Source organism: Panthera tigris, chromosome C1 (genome assembly GCF_018350195.1).
Source record: "Panthera tigris isolate Pti1 chromosome C1, P.tigris_Pti1_mat1.1, whole genome shotgun sequence".
NCBI lineage: Eukaryota > Metazoa > Chordata > Mammalia > Carnivora > Felidae > Panthera > Panthera tigris.
The window spans coordinates 138,953,558-138,973,395 of NC_056667.1; the positions used below are offsets into that span (position 1 = coordinate 138,953,558).

A 19,838-nucleotide genomic window follows, 5' to 3' on the forward strand; every position below is an offset into this window, starting at 1 on the left:
GAAGACATCACTGGAAAGGTGACATTGCACAAAAACTTGGTGGAGGTGAGGAAGCAAACCGTATTGATCTCTGGGGAAAGAGCACTCCTTACAGACGTAGGAGTAAGTACAAATACCCTGAGGCAGGAGTTATTGGCAACTTTGAGAGATAGCAAGCAGTGATCAGGGGAGCGTGGTAGGACATGCGATGAGAAAGGTAATGGGAGCTGAACTATATAGTGCCTTGGAGGCCTTTGTGACACATCCGGATTTGACTCTGAGTGAGGACAACCAATGTATCTTTTACAAGAATCACCGCCTGCTGTGCTGAGAAGAAACTGGAGGGGCCAGGGTGCAAGCAGGGAGATCAGGTGGAAGGTTATTGCAATATTGCAGGTAAGAAGTGACGGGGCACTGGAGTGGTGAGAAGAGATCACTCCGGATGTATTTTGAAGATTTACAAATGGATAAGGTGTGAATGTGAGGCCAGGAGTGGAGTCAAGGAGGCACAGATTCTGACAGATGGGTAGAGGTGGTGGTGAGAAATTCTTTTCTGGTTTCTTCAGATTTCTCAGTGAAGTGAGAAAACAAATCACCAGCAGAGAGTGACGCTAGAGTGGAGAATGGTAGAAGTTTGAGGGAGAAAAGAGAAGCTATCATGTTGTCATCCAGGAGAATAGGAGCCATGAATGAACTAATGTCTAATGCTGTGGACTAATTTCTAATGCTGCTTGTGGTCTTTATTATCAGTATTAATGTACCTTCGTCCGTGCTATTCCATTTACCAAGTGCTTTCTCATAAGCTGACTGTCCCAGCAACCCTGCCAGGTGGCAGAGAGAGGGAGTGTTCTAAAAGCACACAGCTGGAAGTCAAGGCGTGGGGCTCAAATCCAGGTCCTCTGGATTGAATCTAGAATTCTTTTTCCCTGTCAAGCTTCTCTTTTTCAGTGAGTGTTAATTGGCAATGATTTCCAGGTATGAAAGTACTTCACAGGATCTCTATTCGTCCTTCCGTGTTTTACTGCTCCAAATAGTCCCACAGAGAGATCAGACTCTGTGCTCTTTGTTCGTCACTATCAAGTGTTGATTTCTATCATTTGGGGTTGCAGTCCAGGGTAAAGCAAGTTTAATGGTGAGAAAATCCTTGCAGAGCTTAAAAATGAAGTCTACTTAATAGGAAAAGCATGGCCTTGTTAATGGAAATTCTGGTTGCTTTCCAGATCATAAATACGTTTTTAGAAATACTTTTGTTAACATGGGAAGTCGTAATTTCCTTAAGTGCAAAGTATTATTATTAATAAGAATTAGGTATGAAATTATTCTTCTTACTCTGCAGTCACAACTTGTATGGTCCTAATTGTGTCATATGCATAGTAATATTAGGGTAAAATATCTTTCCTTCTCCCTTAAGTATGGTTAGAATTTCTAAGGTACAACTGATGATTTTCCTGTTGTATTAGAAGATTAGAATCTTAATCATTTTCAATGCTGCATCTCCTCTTTTAAATGCTGACTTTTACAAGGAACTCTTCACCATACTCTGCCTTCTGAATTTTACTCACTGCTTTTCACCCTCTTTGAGATCTGATTCTGTGGCCTTAAATCATGTTTGTGAAACTCACACTGGCAGCAGTCAGCATCTCAGTTTGGTGTTACTGACCATACCGTAAATCACTGGAGTTTCTAAATCTTTCAATAGCTTGATTCAAATCTCATATAAAATCAGTTAGTGTCAGGGCAACTTAAATATGCACAAATTTTTGTCACACCTAAAAACTGGAGGAATTCAGAATGTCTGCAGAAGAGTAGTAGATACTCAAATGAATAGCCTGGTGTAATGTTGCTACTTCATTACTTTAAGAGAAAGTTATGAAAATATTGTGCACTGACCTTCTCTAGAATTCTTTAAGGGAGGCTACGTTTTCTTATACTGCTAATATTTTACATATGATTTTGCTTGGACAGAGGGCAATAGGCTTTAACTAGAAAGTCTTTGATGATCTTTTAAAATATTCTCCAAGGAAAATGGTAAGAATAAAAAACTTTGAATATCAATATCTGGTTTATAAAGAAAATATTCCAATGAGTGTTTGGGGGATACTTTTTATTGTGGTAAAATATGCATAACATAAAAGTGACCATTTTAACCCTTTTAAGGTGTACAATTTAGTAACATTAATTACATCCACAGTGTCGTACAACCATCACCACGGTTCAATTTCCAAACTTTTTATTATCCCAAGCCCAGTAAGTGCTTTTTAAATTACATGAAAGTACTAAAAGTTGCCTGTACCAGCTGAAAACTGACCTTGAGAATTGCCTCAAGTTTTAGTAGGTCAGTAAATAAGTTTTGGGTCAGAAATTATCCAATACGAGTGTTCATTTCATAATATGTTCATTTCTTACTAGGCTGAGCTTAACCACATCTTTGGCCTCATTGATTATTGTTAAAATTCGGTTTTTCAGGTAAGGTGATTGCTTTCATGAGCCTTCCCTTAATCCCTTTATCAAAGTACCACAAAATTAATCTGGGCGTCTGTTAGTTTAACATCAAAGAGATTCGGCAATCCCATGTATCGCCACATGTACAGTCCAAAGATTAAAGTCCATTCAGTTTAAAGAGTTCCCAAATAACAGATGACTGAAAGAAGCCATACATGAAAACTAGAATGAAAGAGAAATGATCTTACTAAGTCATTATGAGTCAGAGCCTTCCATGAACTGTGTAAATACCATAGAAAGGAATCAGTTTGGCAAATTACCATGAACTGAGTGTACTTTGAGCAAATGTACAACTTTTCAATTTAAAGCATTGATGCATTTGCTTTTAGGTAACCGTGGTAATGACTTCCTAGTACCTGATGATATATACCAGTAAATCATGTAACTGACTTTCCCTACTTATGTTGTGCTTACTATGACCTGCACATCTTTCTCCACCTGTAAAACATGTGTTCATCTTTAAGGATTTAAATTAAATGCCATTTCTTTTGTGGCGACTTCCCAGCTCCCATGGACAGCCATTGAGTCTTCCTTTATGGGCCAATACTACTCTGCAAAAAAAAAACAAAAAAAAAAAAAACCCACAAAACTCCATATTGTAGCAAACATCACATTAAATTCTCATTTCCTCTACACTGGAAGCTTCTTAGGGATAGGGACCATGTCTTGTTCCTACTTGTATTCCTACCGCAGTTCCTAGAGCATAAGAGAAACCTGTTAAACACTTGTTGACTGACTAAATTCATGAACAAATCAATGTAAGCATCCATACTGGGATTTTCATTTTTTGACAGCGTCTTAATTATAAGATGTTTATATTTTACCTACTAAATAGATTGGCAAAATGTATATAGTGACCAATTTTATGTGTTGAGGTGGCAGCCGTTTCCACTTGTGACATCAACTGAAGGCAAAGTATTTTGATCACAAACTCTTGGACATTTTGCCCGTGGCTGTAGAAAACTCAAGATGGTGTTCCCTGGAGAAATTCCTGGATGACTGTGTATGTTTGTCATGGGAATTGAGAAGGCTCTGGGGGACATGTCTCCTTCAAGTCCTTAGTGCCAGAGTGTGAAATCTCCCATCATCTGCTTTGTTCTGGGTAAAGGCCCAGCACTGGTCCCAATACCCACGGGCATTGGTCAGGGAAACATTCCACTTGACATGGCGCTTGCCACTGTTGGGCACTGGTGTTACATTGCAGCTGGCACCACAGAGGAAATAGTACAAAGAGAACAGCTGTCACTGAGGATTTCTGTGATGAGACAATGGGACTTCCCTCACTCCTTATGAAGTTCTGTCCAGGTGCAAATATAGCGACCCTCTGCCTTCAAGTGGCTTCATAGAACCCATTCTTTCATTTTGCCTCCCCTTGGCTTCTCTTTTGATTCCTCTTCTGCCCTGAAGGAGAGCTCATGGCATTCTAGGTGGCAGAGTGTGAGTGAGGACAGGTAGTCCTGAATGCCTCATTTTATTCACTCTGCATAAATTCAACCGACTGATCTCCCTGGCCCTCTCTGTATGCAACACTCAGAGCAGAAGCATCTGAAAGGCACATTTCTTTCATTAAGCCCCCAGGAGGACAAACCCAGCAAGGACATACTGGATTTATCTGAGTTTAATGGTATTCGTCCAAGATAAGCCCTGGTGTGCAAACGAAATTGGCAATTTGGATAACTAGCAACAGAGTCCTAATATCAGTCATGTCTGCAGAGGCTATCTTGGTGACCTTCTTGTTAAGAATCCGGGGACTTAACCGGTCTTCTCAGCCAGGCAATTGGGGAGATTTATTTTCCTAGAGTGAAATGCCCAGTGAATTCCGTGAAAGCAATTAGACTGGTTCTGTACAGAAATTGAAATTTTTCCTTTCCCATGATTATCAAACAGAGAGATCAAACCTTATTTGTTTGTGCTCTTTCCAGGACAGCTATGGGAAAGGGGGAGGGAAAAGGGTTGACTTTTCTCTGGCACTAAAAATACAAGGGTACATTTATCTTTATATGTGCCAAGGAGGCGGGGGAGAGGGAGAGAGAGAACAAGAGAACTACCTGCTTTGGAGAGTGGAATGGGGTTGGGCTCCCTTTCCAGGAGTTGGACAACAAAGGCAGTGCTTGGGCCTAGAACATCACCACTGTTCCCCAAGCCACTGTTCCCCAGGTGCAGCTGAATGCACACATTTTGGCAAAGCATCAAGAATTTCTCCCCAAACCTGTAATTAACCATTATAATTGCCTGTGTTTTCCAAAATGAAAATGTCCTGAAAACCTAATCCATATATTTTAACCTTTTGAATCTTCTGTAGAAAGAGAAAGAGCATGTGGGCCAAGTTACCCCTTCTTGAAGAATGAAGACTAACCTGAATTTAGTTATAATTATAAGGACAGGAGAATCTTCAGAACAGTAATGGCAGGGTAGTAGGTTTTATTTCCTATTGCACTTAAGTTTGGAGTATTTTTGTTTCCACAGCTGCGTAGAACTTCCCCCTCTTTGTGAGATGATTTTCAGATTTCTCATCTACCATGTGCTTTAAATTTTAATAATGCTTATTGACATGGAAAGGCCTGATTTTCTGCTTCTCACTGATTTCATCCTCTTGCCTTTAGCTGCTAGAAACTCCTGTCTCTGGCATTGCACGGCCTTCAGCCGGAGAGGGGAAACAGACCCTTTATTATCAGACTCAGAGTTGGACCTGAATACCTTGCTTGTGGGCGTATTCTGGTGAAAACAAGGAGACAGGGAACACAGGGTGATGCTGGCATTGAAGCGCTGTGCCTTCTCATTCAGCAGAGAGCAACGGCTCAGAAAATAAACATTGTAGAATACATCTGAAGCCTAATGGAATTTCTGAAAAGGAGAGAATGGATGTAAGTTATTGCGCTGTAGTCAGCACTGAATGGGGGTTTCTGGTGGACCAGCACTAATGCCCCTTTCTGGATGGGAGCTTGCCACCAGGCAGCACGTGGCCACATGTAGTCCTACTGTGCACTGGCTACCTACTGAGTATCAGCAATGAGGTACATCGAGAACATGGGAAGATGTGTTTTATCAACACTTAGTCTCTTCTAATCGCCTTTTCATGTAATTCACAAAATTGAGGCTTATCCTGCTTCTCAGAACCTTGTGTGTCCTCGAACGTGTGGGACTACAGTGGTCACCAATGAAACCAAATGGAAAAATCTTAGTGCACCCGGCACGGCAGTGATAATGTCCTTTTAGCCACAGGAAGCCAACTACATCTTCAGTTTGAGATTATCTGTTTTTAAAAAAAATTAATTCCACTATAGTTAACAAACAATATTACATTAGTTTCAGGTGTACAATATAGCGATTCAATAATTCTGTACATTACTCAGCGCTCATTGTGATAAGTAAGAGCAATGAAGAGCACCTTACACTTACACTTGAAATCACCCTCACCTATTTCACCCATCCCCCCCACCCACCTCCCCTCCGGCAACTACCAATCTGTTCTCTATAGTTAAGAGTCGGTTTCTTGTCTCTCTGTGTCTCTCTTTTTTTTCCCTTTGCTCATTTGTTTTGTTTCTTAAATTCCACTTACAATTGAAATTATATGGCATTTGTTTTTCTCTGACCAGCTTATTTTATGTAGCATTATACTCTCTAGCTCCATTCATGTCGTTGCTAATGGCAAGATTTCGTTACTTAAAAAAAATTTTTTTTTTAAATTTTTGATGTTTATTTATTTTTGGGACAGAGAGAGATAGAGCATGAACTGGGGAGGGGCAGAGAGAGAGGGAGACACAGAATTGGAAGCAGGCTCCAGGCTCTGAGCCATCAGCCCAGAGCCTGACGCGGGGCTCGAACTCACGGACCGCGAGATCGTGACCTGAGCTGAAGTTGGACGCTTAACCGACTGAGCCACCCAGGCGCCCCTAAAAAAATTTTTAATGTGTGTTTATTTTTGAGAAACAGAGACAGACAATGAGAGAACTACCTGCGTTGGAGAGTGGGATGGGGTTGGGCAGAGACGGGGAGGAGGGGGAGAGAAAGAGGGGGAGGTGCAGAGAGAGGGAGACACAGAATCCGAAGCAGGCTCCAGGCTCTGAGCTGTCAGCACAGAGCCTGATGTGGGGCTCAAACCTGCAAACCATGAGATCATGACCTGAGCCAAAGTCAGATGCTTAACTGACTGAGCCACCAAGGTGCCCCAAGTTTTCATTATTTTTAATGGCTGAATAATATCCCATTGTATATTTATACCCTGTTTTCTTTATTCATTCATCTATTGATGGACACATGGGTTGCTTCCGTAACTTGGCTATTGTAAATAATGCTTCAATAAACATAAGGGTGCATGTATCCCTTTGAATTAGTGTTTTTGTATACTTTGGGTGCATAACCCAGTATTGTGATTACTGGATCATATGGTATTTCTATTTCTAATTTTTTGAGGAACCTCCATACTGTTTTCCACAGTTGCTGCACCAGTTTGCATTCCCATCAATAGTGCGTGAAAGTCCTTTTTCTCCACATCTTCACCAACACTTATTTCTTACGTCTCTGATTTTAGCCATTCTGATAGGTGTGAGGTGATATATTTCATTGTGGTTTTGATTTGCATTTCCCTGATGATTAGTGACGTTGAGCAGAGATTCTCTATTTTTGTATAAACTTTCAGTTCCCAGAGGAACATCTGAACAAAATGTTTTTTTTTCAAAGGAGTAGAATCAAGGACTGATACTTGGATTGAATGTGGGTAGTGGCAGAAGGAAGAAAACATGTTAATATTTCTAACAGCAAATTTAGTCCTCTTCATGCTTCTCTCTTAAGCCAAATCATTTTGAGTAACAGAGGTCCTTGTTTGGGTTGCAGATGGAAGGAAGCCAACCAGCATCTAATTCTCTTCCTTTTCTCACCTTGCCCTTTATGCAAATAGCTAGCATATGTTAATTTCACTTATTCATTCTTTCAATTGTTTAATAAATATTCTCTTAAGATTCACTACATGGGAGGCACTGTGTTAGATGCCTGTGATGCAGAGATAAATAGGACAGGTTGCAGGCTGGAAGAGCCTCTGGTTGGGTGTGGAGGCAGGCCTGCCGACAGTGGATACAGCACCGCCTCTCTGAGAGTGGTGCAGAGGAAGCTAGGAGGAGGTGAGCAACTCAGTGGGAAAAGAGTGGGGGAAGGTTCTCACACGGGAACCTGCTTAGGCTGAGATACAAGGTTAAACATTCACCAGGCAGATAATGAGATGAGACACTCCCAGCAAGAGGAACAGATCAGGCGGTAGTAGGTAGACTAGAGAATGTAGAGGGAGCTCTAAGTACAAACAATGACATCAACTGAGAAAATGGGAAGACATCCTTCTTCAAGCATCTTTGAAGCATCTTTGCAAATCATCTTTGCATGTACTGTACGAGACCAAGGCTTATCCTACAGTTAGCCTTGACCCATGGAAGGTGGGGTCTAGATGGCAGATGGCCTTGGTGCTACCCTAAAGAGTTTGGAGTCCTCCTAAGTATTTGATAGGGAGTGTAAAAGGACCTGGAGTGAAATCACATGTCCATATTTTCATTTTGGAAAGTATTAAGTTATAAATGACTGAACTTAACTTAAACTACCTTATTTTTTCCCCCTCTCTCATAAGTGGGAGGTCTGAGGGGTGTTCTGGCTCTAGGTACAGTGGAATCTAGGGGTTAAAGTGGTGTCATCGGGACACTGTCTGTGCCTTTCCCTCCACAAGTCTCTGTGTCATTTCTCCTCTTGATTTGCTTTGAGCACCTCTTTTGTACAAATCAGCTTGATTCTTAAGAGACTTTTCACATGTTAACAGATATGGACACTGATTTCTTCAGATATTTTGTGTACATACATAGTAGCAATACAGAGAAGGGAAAGAGCTCTGGGCAAAAGTGCTGGGGAATTCTCTGGCTTGGTTGACCACATGCCCATTCCTAAACCAATCTTTGTAGCTAAGGAGACGTGTATTCCATCTAGGTCTGGGTCAGATGCCATCCCTTTTACAGATGGTGGGGGAATTAACCTGTGATTCCCTAAACTACAAAGATAAAAGGGATGAAAAGTTTGAGTGAACTTCTACAGAAATAGAGGGCAATGTACCACAATACACAAAGCTGTAGGATTAGCCTGGTGCAGCTTCCTGCCAGGCGTTCATTTCACATGAATTCAGATAGCACGTTGGCTTTATATGAAAACGGATGAATATATTATGGAGTAGAATGTAGTTGACACTTTAAAAAAAATGAAACATGAGGTATCACAGAAATTAGGCTTTCTACTTTGGGCTGGATCTCAGTACCCTTTGGGTAGGCATTTGCTTTCTCTATAATTGGGTTAGTTAAGAGAAGAAGGTTGAGAAGTCTTAGGCTCCATCTTCCTGGTTTCAGGAAAGCCACGCACAATGAAGGCCTCATGTAAATGAGGTTTCAGGAGAACATTGGTGAGAATTGGTTAATGCCAGGGAGTTTTCACAAGTCAACAGCAGGGGTTTGGGGATGGGGAGGTAGAGGAGTCAGGGTGTGATGAGAGGGTGATTGGAGAGAGAGTAATTCTTGCCCGAATGCTTAGGTTTCATTTTATAAGATGATTGGCTATATTTGAAATCTGTTATTCACATAGTCTTAGCTTTACTGAAGTCAAATACTTTTTCTCCTTTTCTGTGCTATTATTTTATGAGCTGATCAACTATGTTTGTTTTTATTTTTATTTATTTTTATTTTTTTTTCATTTTTAATGTTTATTTATTTTTGACACAGAGAGAGAGAGAGAGAGACAGAGCATGAGCAGGGGAGGGGCAGAGAGAGAGGGAGACACAGAATCTGAAGCAGGCTCCAGGCTTTGAACTGACAGCACAGAGCCTGATGCGGGGCTTGAACTCACAGACCGTGAGATCATGACCTGAGCTGAAGTCGGACGCTCAACCGACTGAGCCACCCAGGTGCCCCTATGTTTGTTCTTAGTAACATCAAGTTAATCGTACTATGACTTACATTAAAAGGAAGGTTAAGAATTTTCAACAACCTGGTGATCTTAACCCTTCCTAATGCTAGGCAGATTATCTTCCTTCTCTTCTGGAAGGACTGGAAAAGTTCCAGAAAGTTCCTTGCCCAACATAATGGGTTAATACTGTACTGCACACTTTGTTAAGCTTTACAGTGGACATTGTCAGATCAAGTTACAGCATAGGACTTAAAGGTCAATTATGCCATCATTTTAGGGGGAAGGGAGAATGGCTGGGATATTAAAAAAAACCCCAAAGCCTTAGCTTTTAAAGACTTATGAAATTGTAGTTGCTTTGTGACATTTGATCGATCACTTTTCTTAATTTCCATCCTGATAACAATCTCCTTAGTCCTTTCCTAAGAAGCTCTTTCATGGCAGAAACACTGTCCTGTGTATGCCTGAGAGAGACAGGACCAGTTATACAGGGTGGAGGACAGTGGGGGTGGGAGGTACCCCTGTCTCTTTGGATTGATTTGTTAATATTTTCCTGTGTTTACTGAAATCAGGGTACCTGAAGAAGTTAAAAGTTTAAGCCATAAAAATGTTATAGTCACAACTGGGCTTGGAACTGGCTTCAGAGAGAATAACTGAGTCAGACCTTTGAAGGCTGAGAACCAAATTAGGGAAATATGAAAAGTAGAAACAGAGAAGCCAAAATGGCCCCATGCATTACTGAATGGCCTAAGGGAACATCTGTGCTTGTGTGCTTCTTGGTTTACAAACTGAATCCAGGCACATTTTCATCACAATGGTTGCATTTGAATAGCAGTGAAGGTCACCAGGATTAGGGGTTTTGACCTGTCACGGCAATGGGGTTTAGGTTTGGTGTCTTTATTTTTGGCCTGTGAAGTCTGTTGTTCAAAGCAAAGTTGACCTTTCCCTGAGATGGCCTTGAGGGCCTTGAGTGGAGGTGGGCCAGCTTCACATTTCCAATGAGTCTCTCCTCCTTCTCCTGACTGCCTCTGTCTCATCGGGACTGGAGCCTGAAGCCCTACTGTCTGAGGCTGCAGTGTAGGGGGTACACTCCAGTACTGGGTGGGTACATTTGCGAGGCTAGCACAGTGGCATGTGTCGCTCTTCTGGGATCATGCTGGTGGACCCCCTACCTGTCCCTGGCTCTTGACCGTGTAGTATTTAACCTCCTTGCATTTTCCCAAATAGAATGATATACTTGTAAACACTCTGAAATATAGACTTATTATATACCGCCCGTTAATTAAATGCAGTTGACCATGATTATTTTGCTTTGAATTCCCTGTCAGGAGATACTCTATCCCGGTAGTTTACTCATATTTTGGACCTTGTGTCATTTTTAAAATGCTCCATACTGGACATCTGAAAGAAGCTATGGCCAATTTTGAAAACCTGTACCCTTGTAGCTCCTGTTTAGTGTAGCTTTCTGGCCTCTTCCTCTTAGCACCTTCTTACTTCATCTTTACTTTGAATAATCTCTTGTCCAACTCTTTGGAAAGGGGAAGAATACTCTTGTCCCTCGGGAGTGCCCCGCACACATGTTGTTGCTGTGAACCTCTGTGCTGTCCACTTCCCACTGCCATAAAAGATTTAGGGATGCCTTGCTTGTCCTTTGTTCCTATCTTCTACTCCTCTAGTTCCTGTGGCTCCATTTCACAGCAGGTTTTCACGTTGGCTCGTTCTTACCTTGCTTAGTGAACCTCTGTCCTAGTCAGAGACAGCCTACTTTTTTGACTGTCTAGAGAATTTGGGGGGACGTTGGTACCTGGAACTGTTGCAGCAGTGCCTAGCCCCTCAGCCAGGCAGGCCCTGTCCCTACGGCTTGACCCAAGGCATCAGGGTACATGTCCTAGTTCATTGTTTCAAATGTCAGGATCTGAAGTCTTATGATAGCCAATTCAGAATTCTAAACACTATGGATTGTTATATCCGACACAAAGTTTTACAGTCCCTCAAGCCAGCGGACAGTAGTTGAACGGAAGTATTGATAGAGTAGTTCACAGATGATGGGCTGGTTATGACGTGATGCAGTGAGTGTAGTTGTATTCATACATAGACTCTTGTTTGGAGATGTTCACCAGTGGTAACAACCTTTACTTGTTGGGTACATACAGTCTATTGCTCAGTGCGCTAACCGCTTTAGGTGTATTTCCTCTGATATTCACAACGAGCCCTTCTGGTAAGCATTAGTACCCCCATTTTACAGATGAAAGAATTGAGACACTTGCCCAAGGTGAGTGGTAGAATTAGTATCCTGGTGCAGGTGCCTCTGACTTCAAAACTTTCCATTATGTTATAGTGCTGTGTATTGACAAAGAAGAATCCTGAAGTGATCATTAGTAACCCACTCTCCACGGGAAAAAGCACTTCTGAGCATTCTCTTGAATGTGGCACCACAGTTTTTCATTGGATGACTGATTGATTCTTTCTTGCTATGTGCCAGACACTAAAATGGATTCTGGAGTTTTAGAGGTGAGTAAAACTTGACCCTTGTCCCTGAGGATCCCACAGTTTAGTGAGGCAACCTCTTATTTAGTGTCATTGAATTAGTGTCTGCTATAGAAACTGTCTTTGAGCTTTCTCTTGTTCCAAACCATTTTTTCCCCTGCTTATGAAGAAAAGTTCTTGCCCTGAAGTAACTGAATTTAGGGGATGGTCTAGAGTATTGTGGATCTTTGTATGTCTGTATGGGGCTTTAAAAAAATTTAATTTTGTTCCTGGAGCTCTTACTGGCTTTTTGCATTGAGGTCAGATTCCACAAAAGCAGCTAAGACAGCATGATAATGTTTTATATTTATATGGCCCCTCCTAACCTATAAAATGCTTTCCAGGTACATTAGTTGATTGATCCTTATAAGAGCTGATTTTTGATCCCTGTTTCATAGCAGTGACTCTCAGAAGCCACTCATGTGGGTGTGATGAGCCTGACATGACCCTGGGTTCTCTGCCTGTGACGTGCCACTTTTCAATGGGGGAAGAGGTTTGCTGGTAGGAAGCTTTCTGGAAGAAGAGAAGGTATATCAAGTAGAAGGAAATGTGGTTATAAATATCCTGACTTGTTTGTGGGGAAGTAGAGAACAAGGAATGTGCATTTAGCAGGACAACAACTGGAGTTAGTCGGCAGTTCGATTGACCGTAGTCAAGTACCTGAGCAGGGGAAGCCACGGGAGGAGGGTGTCTCCCTCAGTTCTGACTACCATAACAAAACATCACAGACTGGGTGGCTTAAATGACAGAAATTTAGGGGCACCTGGGTGGCTCAGTCAGTTAAGTGTCTGACTTGAGCTCATTCATGAGTTCGAGCCCCGCGATGGGCTCTGTGCTGACAGCACGGAGCCTGCTTCGGAACTTCTGCCTCCCTCTCTCTGCCCCTCCCCTGTTCACGCTCTCTGTCTCAAAAGCAAAGTTTTAGAAAAATGACAAAAGTTTATTTCTCAGAGTCAGGGCATGGTGTGTGAGTGTGTAACGTGGGCATAAAAGGCATAATCAATGTGGTTGTAGAAAACGATTTCTCGATAGTTATTTGGACTGAAAGTAAAAGGAAGGTAGAATTTCTGAGTGCTTGGCGTATGTCAGCCTTTCTGTAAACATCTTGGAAATTCATGCAGTGCATTATTAATCCCTCTGAGGAAATGGAAGCTGTGATTGCATGGCAGTGAGTCTTCTTCCCATTTATATTAGCAGGATGCTGCCATACAGAGGTGTTATATTTTCCTTCCTTCCTTCCTTCCTTCCTTCCTTCCTTCCTTCCTTCCTTCCTTCCTTCCTCTTTCTCTCTTTATATCTCTCTTTCTTTCTCTCTTTAACCCTTTCTTTCTTTCTTTCTTTCTTTCTTTCTTTCTTTCTTTCTTTCTTCCTCTCTCCCTCTTTTTTCCTTTCTCACTTTCTCTCTCTTTTTTCCTTTCTCTCTCTCTTTCTGTCTTCCTCCCTTCCTTCCTTGCTTTCTGGTTTACTTGCTTGCTCACTTTCTGGCTTTCTTTCTTTCAGCTATACAAAGATCTTGAATGTCTATTCTTTTTGAAAACCTTTAGGTCCAAATTTGACCCTCTGGGAAGGTTCTCTGTCAAGTGAGAGGATATTGCTTTATGTAGGACCCCCCTGGAAAAAAATAAAATAATCCTTGCACATTGGCTCAAGTGTGTGATGAAAAGTGTATAGTCTTGTGTTCTGTCGCTGTACCTGCCTCATTCAGGTACAGCCTTGCATAAGTCTTCTCCTACTTCTGAAGTTAGAATGATTCAGTGATGACAGTAAAGCCCTTTTTCATGGTAATTATAATCAGAGTTCTGAATACATTTATGCATCTATAGCTTTTCAGTGTTACACTTAAATGGATGCCATCAGAAGCATTTTGAAGGCTGATTTAGCTTGAAGAATTTCCATTTAAAACCCATTCTTGTGTTTCTAGCGTTTTCAGCAGCAAGGCGAGGGAGTTGGTCTGGTCCTAAATGACTATGGTTAGCGGATGAATTCAAGGCTCTTCACTGTGTGAAGATAGTATTATTTCTTCCTCACAACTCTAGAAGCATAAATTTTCAAAATAAATAGCCTCATACTTGCTCTTTTTAGGATATTAGATGGTACTAAATAACCAGTTTATCAAGAATAGGGCTCACTGAGTTAGCAGGCATGGAGGGTGGAGGGTGCGCTGTGGGCAAGGAAGCCTCACTGGGAAGTGTGGGCAGGCTGCAGACCCAGGCGTGCATTAGGGAGCTGTCTTTTTGGCCACAGCATTACTTACACACCAGAGGGTATGATGTACAAATCTGAGCAAGATTAAGGGATCTGGGTTCTACTGTACCGTGTGAGAAGATGAGATTAGCTTTCCCCAGCTACAAAGACTGGATACATTTTAAAAAGTATTTTAACCGCAGGGATTTCTAAGTTCTCCTGGAATCTATTACCATCTATTAGCTCCTGGGGCTTTGAAGCACTGACTGCTGAAGATATGACAGTAATAGGGTGATTTGCTTTCCTTTGTGGTGGGGTTTGAATACCAAGGTGCCAAACAAGACTGGATAGTCTCCTCCAGACCTGATGATGGAGGTAGGGAGGTTTTACGCAAAGCCTGCTTACAAATCAGGTGGCTTGACGGTCTAGAATCAAAAGTGCAGTAATCAGCTTACACTGTCACGTTTCTATCAGGATGACAAGAGTACTTAAGACCTGCTGTTTGGAAAGTCAGAAGCAAATGTTTTTGCTTCAACTCTTAATTCACAATGATGTCATTTCTTTTCGCTGTACAGTTGTATTGAGGAAATCAGCCAATGTTCTTTGTTCTGCTGCATGAAAGGTGGTTTTAGGGCCATTAGTGATTCTATGAGCTTCCCTTCACTTGAGTCCCTGAGTTTATACTTTTGCTACAACTAGGCAGAGTTGTCAACAGGGGACCTCTAAACTCCTGGAAATAATGATAGTAGCCATCACTATTCTCTGTGTCAGGCATGTGCTATGGGCTCTCATTGTTCACCTTATTTAAGCTTCACAAAAAAGAATATGAAAATCCTTTGACTTGACATCCATTTAAAATATATTTTAAAACTAAATTTATACCATAAATTCATATTTCATAACTTGAATCTTTTTTTATAATGAAATTTATTTTTTCCTGATTATATAAAGTAAAAATCATCTGAAACTCGTATCTCAGTGATAACCACAAATAACATTTTGGTACCCAGCCTTTTATCTCTCTCTTTGTGTATCTTTCTCTACACAGACACATTGGTGTGTGTATGTGTGTGTGTACAAATAGTTCTTCATAAATTAGATCCTATTAAACATTCTGTATTTATTGGATACCTTTTAAAAATTACATTGTTTCTGCCTTCCCTTCACACCATGACCCCCACCCCCCACCATCAACCAGTGTCAAACAACCTAGTTTATATATCTAGATATCTCCATATTTCTCTCCATGTGTTATATACACACTTATATTTATGTTTATGTTTTGCTATGAAGAGGCATCTCCCAAAGCAGTGTTAGTCATGTGATCAGGCTCCATTATCCAGAATTCTAAATAGTGGACAATACATTCCAAAAATAGAGGGATTACTGTAACATACTCCGAATCTTCTCTTACTGAGCAGTACCTCATAGTCTTTCATTGTTGAGATGGCATATGGCTAACTCATTCTCTCTAGTGACTTGGTAATAAAATGTGGGGTAGGAGCTCCATCTAATTCTTTTTGTTCCCATTTCCATGACATCCCATTGGGCACGTGCCATTTATCAATGAGGTGTTCTCTCCACAATGGATCACAACGCTTACTTTGTCACGTGGAAGCTCCTAGTCTATGAATATTGCTTCTTAGTCTGTTCTGTTATTCATTCCCATGCCATGTTTTGATGTTAATGGATTTAAGTCTGTCTGGTATGGCCCTTCCTTCTTTATTCTTTTTCAAAAATTTCTTGCCAATTTTTGGACATTTAATCTTGCCTAAACAGATATTATATCCACTTTATTTTTTTTAAGATTTATTTAATTTTTTTAATGTTTGTTTATTTTTGAGAAGGATAGAGTGAGTGGGGGGGTGTGCAGAGAGAGGTGGGGACAGAGGATCGGAGGAGGGCTCTGTGCTGGCAGCAGTGAACCCCATGCAGAGCTTGAACTCAGGAACCTTGAAATCATGGCCTGAGCCGAAGTCAGATGTTCAACTGACTGAACCACCCAGGCACCCAAAATTTATTTAATTTTAGAGACTGCATGAGTGGGGAAAAGTGGGAGAGAGAGAATATCTTAAACAGGCTCCTGACACGGAGCCTGACTCAGGGCTCAATCTCACAACCCTGGAATCATGACCTGAGCCGACATCAAGAGTTGGACACTCAATTGGCTGAGTCACCCAGGCACCCTGATATATCCACTTTAAAAAATTGGGATTCTAATTGACATTGTATTAAATGAATGTATGAATTTTGAATTTATATATTTATCTCTAATCTTTCTTTTCCTTTTTGATGCTATTGTAATGCTATTGTATTTTCATTGCAAATATGGGGAAAAGCTCTAAACCACTAGCCACCTGATCCAAGTCCTTTATTGCGTCTAGTAGTTTTCATATTTAAACCAGAGTTGGAATTTCTAGGTATGTAAGCATATCATTAAGAGAAAGGGAAAACTTTCTCTCCTCATCACTCTATTTATATTAACTATTTTCTTTACCTCAGTTCACCGTTGCATTGTAATGATGATAATAGGTATCCCATCTTATTCCTGGCATTGTTTAGAATGATATTTGCAGTTGATTTTCGATAGATATTTTCACGTTCAAGATGTTTCTATTTACATTTTACTTGGGGTTTTATTAAAAATGGCTGTTGAATTTCACCAGGTGGTTTTTAGAAACTATCCATATAACCAACTACTTTTCCTCCATGCATTTGTTTCTGTTACAAATGATGTTAATGGATTTGCTACTGTAGAACCTGCCTTTTTGGCATAAAACCCACTTGATTACTGGCAGTATTCTTTCGTCTACTTTTGGATGTGCTTGCTAATATTTTACTTAGAATTTTTATAAGTGGGATAACCAATAAGCAAATATTTACAAGTGGGATTTCTCTGTAGTTTTCCTTTATTGTACTGCTTTTATCAATTTTGGTTTAAAGGCTCAGCCAGTTTTATAAAATGGATTTAGAGGCTTTCTCTATGTTTCCATAGTCTTGAATAATTTAAATAACATATTTTTATTCTTTGTAAGTTGTATGGAACTCACTGAAAAATCCTCTGTTTTGGCTCTCTTTCTTAATAGTAGGAATTTAACCACTTTTGACATCTGTACTACGATAATTTATCTATTCGATTTTCTACGTGAATTAGTTTTGTTAATTTATAACTTGCAGAAATTCATGCCAAGAACATCAGAATGCATTTGCTTCTTTCTCTTTTAACTGCCTCTAGCCTTGCTCCTTCCCAGCTCCTACATTTCCTTTCATTCATGACTATTACTGTTACTCGTGCTGTCTCTGTTATTTAGGAAGACTTTCACCTTCACTGTACACTTTCCCAGTTATGATAGCCGTAGTATCTTAGATTTCACAATATATTTGCAAGGTATACTTCTCGTCACTGTTTTTTCTCCTTTCCCTTTTCCTCTCTCTCGAGGTCCCTGCTCTGATGCATTTTTGTTGCATTAGGGTCCCTGTCACTATTTTTTTACATATGAAACATGAACTTTATTTAGTTATGAAACTTTGCATTTCTCCAAGGATTTTCTTTCTAGCTGGATAAGCTCGGGAAAGTTTAACTTAGCTGGGCCTTAGTCTCCTTATCTGTAAAATGGTAATACCAATAATGGCTACCTCATAGGAATATTGTGAAGAGTTAGTGTAAGTATTCTCGTTACCTATTGCTATGTAATGAACTGCCCCCAAACGACAACTTACTATTATCTCTCGTGATCCTGGGGGTTGGGCTTGGCTGGGCTATTCTTGTTTGGGGGCTCTCATGTGGTCAGAATCGAATAGCAGCAGGGGCTGGGATCTTCCAAAGGTTCAACTAGGTTTGATGTCCAAGATAACTTTTTCACTCACATGACTGTTTTTCTCATACAACCACTCTTTTCATCAGAGAAGCCTGGGTTTCCTACATGGAAACTCCAAGAGGCAGTATTCATAACGTCTTGGCTTAGAACTGGTATGGGTACACTTCTACCAGATTCTATGAGGTGGGAGACTAGACCTCATCTTGGGCTGGCATGAATGGAGAGGGAGGGAAGGAACTAATGGGAGCCACCTTATAGACAAACTACCACGATAAGTGAAATGCTTAGAATTGAACCCGGCACCGAATGAGTGCTATTAAATGTTAACTCAATGATACTATTGTTGTGGTTATTAAATCAACTTCAGTATTTCCTATTACTGTGGGAGGTGAACGATGTCTCCGATGGGCACAGAATTCTGGGAATGCACTTCTTTCCTCTCAGTAGCATGCAGATGAAGTCTGATGTTAGTCTAATTACCTTTATAGGTAACTTGTTATTTTTGTCTAGATGCTTCCCATATTTTTCATTACACTCAGAAATAAGACAGGTGTTACCACTTTTGAACAGGCTTTTGGAGGCGTTAGAAAATATGAGACAAGAAAATAAAGGAGGAAATATTTAAAAAGAAAAAAAATTTCCTCTTTGAGCTGATGATTATATTTAGAAAACTCAGGAGGCTCTATTAAGAAAAAAAAATGTATAGTAAGGTGAGTGATTATGAGATAAATACGTAAAAACAAACTTTTCTTTATTCTAGCAAGTACTGGGGTTTGCATTGATAAGTGTCTTTTGTAATCATTGTTTTTTGTTTTTGTTTTTGTTTTTGAGAGAGAGAGAGAGAGAGACAGAGTGTGAGCAGGGAGGGTCAGAGAGAGGGAGACACGGAATCTGAAGCAGGCTCCAGGCTCTGAGCTGTCAGCAGAGCCTGACGCAGGGCTCGAACTCACAAACTGTGAGATCATGACCTGAGCCAAATTTGGACACTTACCCAACTGAGCCACCCAGAAACTCCAGTGATGATTCTTAACTTGGAACTGGACCCGCTCTTTCAATCTTCCAACTGCAGCCTTTTTTCAAGATAAGGCCATTTTCCTGTGTTATTTCTTCAGTTTTTGCCTTTCCTCCGTCTGCTCCTATTTTTCTACATGTTCTTGTAATTTGTATAACTATAATATGCCAACTGCCTTTTCTTGGGACAATTTGCCCTTTTATTACAAGGTTCTAATTTTCCTATTTTGGAAGATTGTCCTCTATTTTATGTTAGGGTGGGGATGGCAGAAGGTGGCCGTATGTGGGGGTGGGGGGGGACGGGGGAAGTTGTTATTTTGTCTTATGGCTGTCCTGGAAGTGCTCCTGTGGGATTTCAGAGAGAAGCTGCTTTCTTCTCATTAGAATACTCTTTTGCTACCTGGGGTGGGGTGGGAGGGGGGAGGAATGTGCAGGGAGGTTCTTCTGGGGACCTCAACAGAGGACAGACAGCTGGAGTTGGCCTGCTGGACAAGCCTCAGGCTCATGAAGTTGTAGCTGATCAAAGCATCCCACAGCTTGACCTGAACTTTGAGGGTGAATAAAGCAATGAGTAAGCCATGGAAACTAAGATAAAGGGACCCAGGCACCAGAGAATAGTAAGCAGAAGGTAGGTGATATTGGTCAAATAGAATAGATGGAGGAGAAAGATGATTAAAAAAAAAAAAGATAGAAAGTAATTCCATTGCAAAATAAAGTTTTCCAGAATTTAAACAAAATGCTTCTTATTTATTTATTTATTTATTTATTTTGATGTTTATTTATTTTTGAGAGACAGAACATGAGTGGGGGAGGGGCAGAGAGGGAGGGAGGCACAGAATCCGAAGCAGACTCCAGGCTCTGAGCTGTCAGCACACAGCCCAACGTGGGTTTTGAACT

At 40.8% G+C, this 19,838-nt stretch overlaps 1 protein-coding gene across 2 annotated transcripts in view; it reads left to right on the forward strand.

The window, feature by feature from the left end:
- The window catches only part of LYPD6 (LY6/PLAUR domain containing 6), a 123,241-nt gene that overhangs the window by 50,358 nt on the left and 53,045 nt on the right, over positions 1-19,838 (forward strand). Inside the window, exon 1 of one of the 2 annotated variants that reach the window (XM_007078542.3) lies at positions 11,854-11,913. The exons of the other annotated variant lie outside the window; for it this stretch is intronic. The gene's annotated coding sequence lies outside the window, so the exon portion shown is untranslated. Of the gene's footprint in view, positions 1-11,853; positions 11,914-19,838 lie in introns of those variants that run through there. 2 annotated transcript variants of the gene reach the window in all.